Source organism: Lissotriton helveticus, chromosome 7 (genome assembly GCF_964261635.1).
Source record: "Lissotriton helveticus chromosome 7, aLisHel1.1, whole genome shotgun sequence".
Taxonomy (NCBI): domain Eukaryota; kingdom Metazoa; phylum Chordata; class Amphibia; order Caudata; family Salamandridae; genus Lissotriton; species Lissotriton helveticus.
Genome location: NC_136068.1, coordinates 1349180113 through 1349187668, shown reverse-complemented (window position 1 = coordinate 1349187668; position 7556 = coordinate 1349180113).

The window sequence follows — 7556 nt, the reverse complement described above, 5'->3', positions numbered from 1 at the left end:
CTCTAGAGGTTACTTCCCAGGAAACAAAGGTGGATTGCTATTGAGAGGGAAGCCTTTGATGTGCTTTAGGCAATGAAGAGGTTAAGACCATACCTGCTTGGGCTCACTTCCTGGTTCAGACCGTCACAGGCCACCCAGGTGGCTAATGCAAATGAGTAGTGAGAATACAAAATTGTTGAGGTGGTCCATCTTGCTGCAGGGAATGGATTTTATACTGGAACGCAGACCTGGGGTGGACTACGCCAATGCTGATGGTCTCTCCAGGTTCTTTCGCCCCAGTGATGAGAACTCCTAGAGGTTGGGTGGCTCTCCCCACTTTCAGCTGGGAAAACACATATTAGACATGACAGCTTTAGGGTGATCTTCCTCAAACCTTTTGCCTGCTTACCTTCACTTTTGCTCTATTCTTTTTCTTGGCCTTAGGGCTCTGAGCAATGTTCCACTGCTAACTTGTGCTAAAGTGCATGTGGTTCTCCCCTAAACATGGCTTCATTGACCTATACACAATTGGTATATTTAATTTATCTGTGAGTACCTAGTAGAGTGATTTACATGTACCCATGGCCTGTATATTTAAGGCTACTAGTGGGCCTGCAGCACTGATTGTGCCACTCACTCAAGTAGCCCTTTAAAATATGTCTCAGGCCTGCCACTGCAGAACCTCTGTGTGCAGTTTACACTGCCACGTCGACTTGGCAAAATATTGCCAAGCCTTAAACTCTGCTTTTATTACATATACGTTACCCCTGCGGTAGGGTCTAGGAAGTCCAGAGGGCAGGGTGCTATGTAACTAAAAGGTTGGACATGTATTTTTAAATTTTGCATGCCCAGTTAGTGAAAAACACCTAAATGTGTTTCCCACTAGTGTGAGGCCTACCCCTCTCATATGTTAACTTTGGGATTTCCTTATTATACGTTTAAGCTGTGTTGGACTTGGCCTTGCTGTCTAAAGTTCTCTTAGACTTTTTGCTTTTCCCCTAGACCATTTTCCTGACAGAGAGCTGTGAAGTTAGATGCTGTAGGTACTTACCACTGTTAATCAGTGTGCAAGTACAGATGTTCCCTGTATAAAATGTAGTGATGTTTGGTTGTCTCTGATTGATATGTCTGCCTTACTAGCAAGATCCCTAAGTGATGTGCACTGTGTGCGCCAGAGCTAGTACTAAAAGAATGCGCAGAGAAGGAACACAGGTCTGCGCGCATTGTGCTAAATTAGCATGTTGTCCTGACAAGTGCTACCACATGTCAGGCCTTACTTTCCTTTTTGCATACACATGGGGCACCCCTGTAGGACGTCCTGGGTAGCCCCTAGGCAGGGTGCAGTGGGTAAAAGGCTGGACCTGTGCCAGTGTGGGTGCTAGCCCTGACAGTGAAGAATGCTCCATTTTATTTTCCGTGGTGAAAGGCCATTCTGCCCATAGGACAGAATGGGGAGGATGGGTGTAGTATTGTTAGCCTAGTTTCCAAAGAATTGGAAATGGAACAGTGAAGTTTGGTATGTCTGAACTCACAGCGTCATAACGCATCTGTTTGGGTGGATAGTGTTGTCGCTATGTGTCCAGGAGCCGCTGTTTGAGAAAATAGCAGAGTTTGTGCTTTAGACCTTTCTGCCTATCTCTGCAGAATGTGCATTGCCTGCCTGGATCTGGGAGAGGTGAGAAAGACTGAGGGAGGTTGTGCCCCCGGGTAGGGGTGGAGATGGCACCAGGCTTCCCTGCACCTGGAGCGGGGAGAAGGAGAGGCTTTGTGAGGTGAAGAGGCCTGGTTCAGAGCCATAAAACAATAGACCCATCTCCCTCTGAGTGATTAAAGATCCAGGCCCCCAGTATCAAAGACAATGGGGGGGGGGAGAGACGCAATATTGATTTAGGGAGGGGTCGGGAACCCCTGAGTACAAGGAAAATTCAAAGACAATGAGGGGTATAGCTGGAAGAACTGTAAACCCAAGACTTTGGTTTTGGTCATGTTGATGATGTCGTCGAGAACGGTCTTGGTATCATTCAGAGAATTGCTGGGAGCTCTTTGAAGATGTTGTGGACTGGTTGAGCCTTTGGCGGCTTTGACCTGTCCGCGATCGGGAAGAAAACCTCTGCCTCAGGAAGAGTTGCTGAATAGGCTGCTGGAGACACGTGACCCTTGCTTCGTGATGTGGGGCTTGTGGGCAGTTTGTAGCTCTTGACTGAGGAGAGACTGAAGGGGCGCTGCAGTGGGTCATGTCCCCCCTTCTTCCTGAGCAAGACTTTGCTGTGTGCTGCGTCCTGTACCACAAGGGCCCGAGGTGAGCTGGCTCCCTGTTCGGAAACACAGGAACATAAAAGTTTCCAGGAAGTCTCAAGTGGTGCGGTGGTGGGACCGTGTTATGGCAGCCTGAGACCTCCGAAGGGGTGCCTAAGGTGATCATGGGCAACCTGGAACGAATCAAGACTCTGATGCTCAGGGTGCGTGTCTTGGTGCGGCTATGGGTGTTGGAGCGACTGTGGAGTGTGGGCATCGCGGAAGAGAGTCGAGATTCTGGACGTGCAGGGAGTGCGTGTCGCAGTGCAGTCCAGGCACTGGTGGAGACTGCCGGGACATCGTGGGAACTAAGGAGGAGTGAGTCTCCGACACACGGATCGGCATGTAGTGGAGAGGTGAGACTCAGATACGCAGTGTGCATGTCGTGGTTTGACCCGGGAGTTAGTGGAGAGCGCCAGTAGACCGTGTGTACCAGGAGATGTAGTGAGTCTCGGACGTGCCGGGGGTGCGTGTCGAAGGTGCCACCGAAGGTGCTGGTGAGGAGTACCGGGGAGTGGTGAGCACCAGGGAGTGAAGCAGTCCTAACAGCGCTGGAGAGGAGCTCCAAGTGATCAGGCCCTCGAAGGCAATGTGGGGTAGCACCAGCGTCGTGTGGAAGGCTTCGTGGAGGGAGTTTGTGCTGAACGTTGGTGGCCTCGACCGGCAGCCCCACAGGAGCTAAACTACTGGCCCGAGCATGCCTGGCCCTTGGTGACAAGGTTCTGGAGTAAGGCCAAGCCCTGTGGCAGGAGAGGAGAGTGGGGTTACATCCCCCAGGTAAAGTGGATCATCGCCTGGGGCGGGGTGCGGGCCCGGAGGGACACTCTTTTGGCCTCTCGCTGCTGGCAGCTGTGTGCGCCTGTTGCTCCAGCCCAGATCTCGGTCCGTGCTGGTCCCAGATGGGGAAGTACAGGAGCCAGGGCCCGGAGTGGAACTTGGGTGACATCGTTGATCCGTGTTGGGGGCAACCGGACGCACACTTCTAAAAACAGTCGTATAACACTTAGCATAGTTGCTGCTAACGAACTATTGAACAACGTCTGACACTAGAGGTGCTTAACTAACTCAGGGGTTAGTGTGCTACTCACTACGGGATGTTTCCCTTGCAGGATACAGGATCATAGCGTAGCGCACTGCATTGATTGTTTACTGCACTGTACTGAATTACACTGTGAAGCATTACCTTATTCCTTCCATGCACAGGGCATGCTGATGGTGATACGCATTGCATTGTTTTTCTATTGCACTGTACGTAATTGCAGCATGACACATTGCTGTATTCCTTCCTTGAAAAGGGCCTGCCAGTAGCGAACCGAGGGAGGACCTCTGTGCACTTCAAATCTCCTGTAGAAGACACCTCTACTTCACAGGTATAATTGGCAGGCACAACTGGTTTTAAATACTGGATCTCTGACCCACCCAGTCAGACACTTCTGGACCTGTAAAGAAACTTTGCCAGGAAGATGGACTGCTGTGCTGCTACAAGGAAATATTTGAAAGTTGTATATAACACAAAAATGACCCTTGCAGGCGTCAGAGAGCTTTACTATTGTTCAGAGAGCAGAGACAAATAAAACAATGATATCATAGTCGAGAAACATACAGGATACGGCAGTACTCAGATAAGAGAGGGTACAATAGTACAGTATAATAGCAGGAGGGCAGCAGTCATAATTGTGATTGACCTGTCAGGACAAGTATGCAGGGATTAGATCCTAGGATCTAGGGCAGAAATGTGTTCATAAGGAGTACTTTGACTTGTTCCTTGAAAGATACAGTTGAGGGTATTCAGTCTTCTTTCAGGGGGCAAGGTGTTCTAATTTCTCGGGGAAATCCCAGAGAAAGCTTGGTTGTAGGTTTCCTTTTTGAGGAATCTTTGAGGTTTCAGCAGTGAAATGTTAAAGCTTCTATGCCACTCATCTGGACTTCTCTCCAGAAGAACTGTTTTTCTGCTGTGTTGACCTGCTGCCTGCTACTCTCCGCTCATGCTGAGAAAGAACTGGACTCTTGCTTGAGCCCAGAATGATCTCCAAGGGCATGCTGGCTTGCCTCCTATTTTGTGACTCAGAGATATCAAAGTCTCACCTGCTGGTCTTGTGCCTGGTCTATTGAAAGTGGATCCAGGTGCTTGCTCCAGTAGAACAAACACATCCTCTTCTGCATGAAACAGAATCAATGCATCGCCGTTGGTGCGGGAAAAGAACTAGTGCATGGCACTCAGAACCGGCTCATAATCTCCCGAACCACCTTATCGGAACCGCCGCATCGCTACAGCTACAGTGTGGGAAGATCGATGCATCCCCTCTACTGCATTGAGAAACCCAGTGCATTGGCTTCGGTACCTTCAGTGATTCGTCTCAGAAATGGCGCTTTGCCATCGTTGCATGGAGAAAATCGATGCATCACCTCAACTGCAGGGATCGACACTGACACATTGCTTGGTTGCTCACTGCACTTCTCACTTCCGATCGGGATCAAGGTACTTTGTTCAGCAGGCCTTGCATGGCTCCTGTATCTGGCCCGTGCTCCATCATTGGCAGCCTGAATTCTTGACTTTGCTCCAGGCCAGCGCGACCAGATAACTTCCATGGGCATTTACTGTGTAATGTATTTACTATGGGAACTGTATCGATATTCCTGTTTCTGACCCTTGTCCGGTTAATAAATCACTAGTGGCCATACAACGGCACAGAAACCCGTTTTCTGATTAGGTCATAGCGCACGCTATCACATTAGGCAAGCACTATCCCTCCAGGCCCCCTAGAAAGCATACCGAGTTCTCAAAACAAATCAAACCTCCAGCAACCTGGGAAATCCCCCGCAGCTATTGTTTTGATTTAGCCAAGAACTCCAGTAAAGAATGTAAGAACAACCAGTTCTTATGACATCCTTATTGACGTATTTATGTCCATCCTTACGTCAATCTCGGCACCTTTCAGGTATAAATAATACCGACATTGCCCTAAGCCAGGGGTGCCCAAACCAGTCCTGGCGGGCCGTATCCATGCCAGATTTTTGGGATATCCCCATCTGGGGATCACGGTTCGATCCCCGGCACCGGCGGCAGATTAGCCCAGCACCAGGTGACTCTGGGAAATAGCTGGCGCCGCGGCTAGGGCGGCTGACTCCGGAATCTGGAGATTTTTTTATTTAAGGTTTTTGTAGAGCGCGTAGTAACCCTCGAGCATCCCAGAGATCAGGGTTCGATCCCCGGCACCGGCCGCAGATTAGCCCAGCACCACGTGACTCTGGGAAATAGCTGGCGCCGCGGCTAGGGAGGCTGACTCCGGAATCTGGAGATCACGGTTCGATCCCCGGCACCGGCCGCAGATTAGCCCAGCACCAGGTGACTCTGGGAAATAGCTGGCGCCGCGGCTAGGGCGGCTGACTCCGGAATCTGGAGATTTTTTTATTTAAGGTTTTTGTAGAGCGCGTAGTAACCCTCGAGCATCCCAGAGATCAGGGTTCGATCCCCGGCACCGGCCGCAGATTAGCCCAGCACCACGTGACTCTGGGAAATAGCTGGCGCCGCGGCTAGGGCGGCTGACTCCGGAATCTGGGGATCACGGTTCGATCCCCGGCACCGGCGGCAGATTAGCCCAGCACCATGTGACTCTGGGCAATAGCTTGCTTAATCTTCCCAACGGCCCCTAGCGCCTAGAGACCCTTACGGGTGATTGTGCGCCTTACAAATGTGGATTATTATTATTATTATTATTATTATTTGGGCCGATTCCGATCCGGTTCGTAAAAGCACATCTGCCCGAATCTGTCGGACAACCACGTACGCCCGGGAGAGGACTGCCCGGGACCCGTGGAGCCCGTCCTGGTCACTCTGACCTGCCATCGGCCTGGAGAAGGGAGCGCCGGACGCCCGGGGGGAGGACTGCCCGGGACCCGTGGAGCCCGTCCTGGGCACTCTGACCTGCCGTCTGCCCGGGGAAGGGAGCCCCGGACGCCCGGGGGGAGGACTGTCCGGGACCCATGGAGCCCGTCCTGGGCACTCTGACCTGCCGACGGCCCGGGGAAGGGAGCCCCGGACGCCCGGGGGAGGACTGCCCGGGACCCGTGGAACTCGTCCTGGGCACTCTGACATGCCGCTGACCCGGGGAAGGGAACCCCGGACGCCCGGGAGCCGTGGAGCCCGTCCTGGGCACTCTGACAAGCCGTCGGACCGGGGAAGGGAGCCCCGGACGCCCGGGACCCGTGGAGCCTGTCCTGGGAACTCCGGCATGCCGTTGGCCCAGGGAAGGGAGTCCCAGATACCCGGGACCCGTGGAGCCCGTCATGGGCACTCTGACAAGCTGGTGTCCCGGGGAAGGGAGCCCCGGACGCCCGGGACTCGTGGAGCCCGTCCTGGGCACTCTGGCATGCCGTTGGCCTGGGGAAGGGAGCCCCGGACGCCCGGTGGGGGAGGACTGCCAGGGACCCGTGGAGCCCGTCCTGGGCACTTTGACCTGCCGTTGGCCTGGAGATGGAAGCCCCGGATGCCTGGGGGAGGACTGCCCGGGACCCATGGAGCCCGTCCCGGGTACTTTGCCATGCTGTTGGCCTCCTGGAGATGGGTGCCCCAGACGCCCGGGGGAGGACTGCCCGGGACGTATGGAGCCCGTCCCGGGCACTTTTCCATGCCGTCGGCAGGGATGGAGCCCCGGACGCCCGGGGGACGACTGCCCAAGAGCCATGGAGCCCGTCCTGGGCAATTTGACAAGCCGTTGGCCTGGAGGAAGGAAGCCCCGGGTGGCCTAGGGAGGTGTTACCCAGGCATAGCCCATCTGGTCCCCCTAGCAGAGAACCACCAACCTTGGAGGGGTGTCCGGGCGTACCCTGTCCCTAGTAATCCGGAGGGAAATTACCTGACTTTCTTGCAATCTGTGCACACGAGGTGACAGAGGGGACCCAAGGCGCGAAAGTACCCGACCTCCTGGAGCCCTGGCTGGGATCCGGGAGGCGAATGGCACCTCATCATGACTTCCAGGGCGACCAGATGGCCGAGGCGAGAGGGGCGATTAGATGGCCGGGACCAAAATGACGCCAATCTGCCTGCCCCGGAGCTGCAGGGCTCTGGGGCTGCAGGGTTCCGGGGGCTGCAAAGCTGCAGGTCTCTGGGGCTGCAGGGCTCCGGGGCTTCAGGCCTCCCCGGGCCCTGATGGACCCTCCGTCCCGGGCGCCTCCGACCCCCGGCCGGCTTGCAGGACGGAGGGGGGATTCCCGCACCACTGGGCCCTGCCGGACGGGGCTCAAGCCCCGGGCCCGGTCCCCGGCCCCAGTCCCGGCTTTCC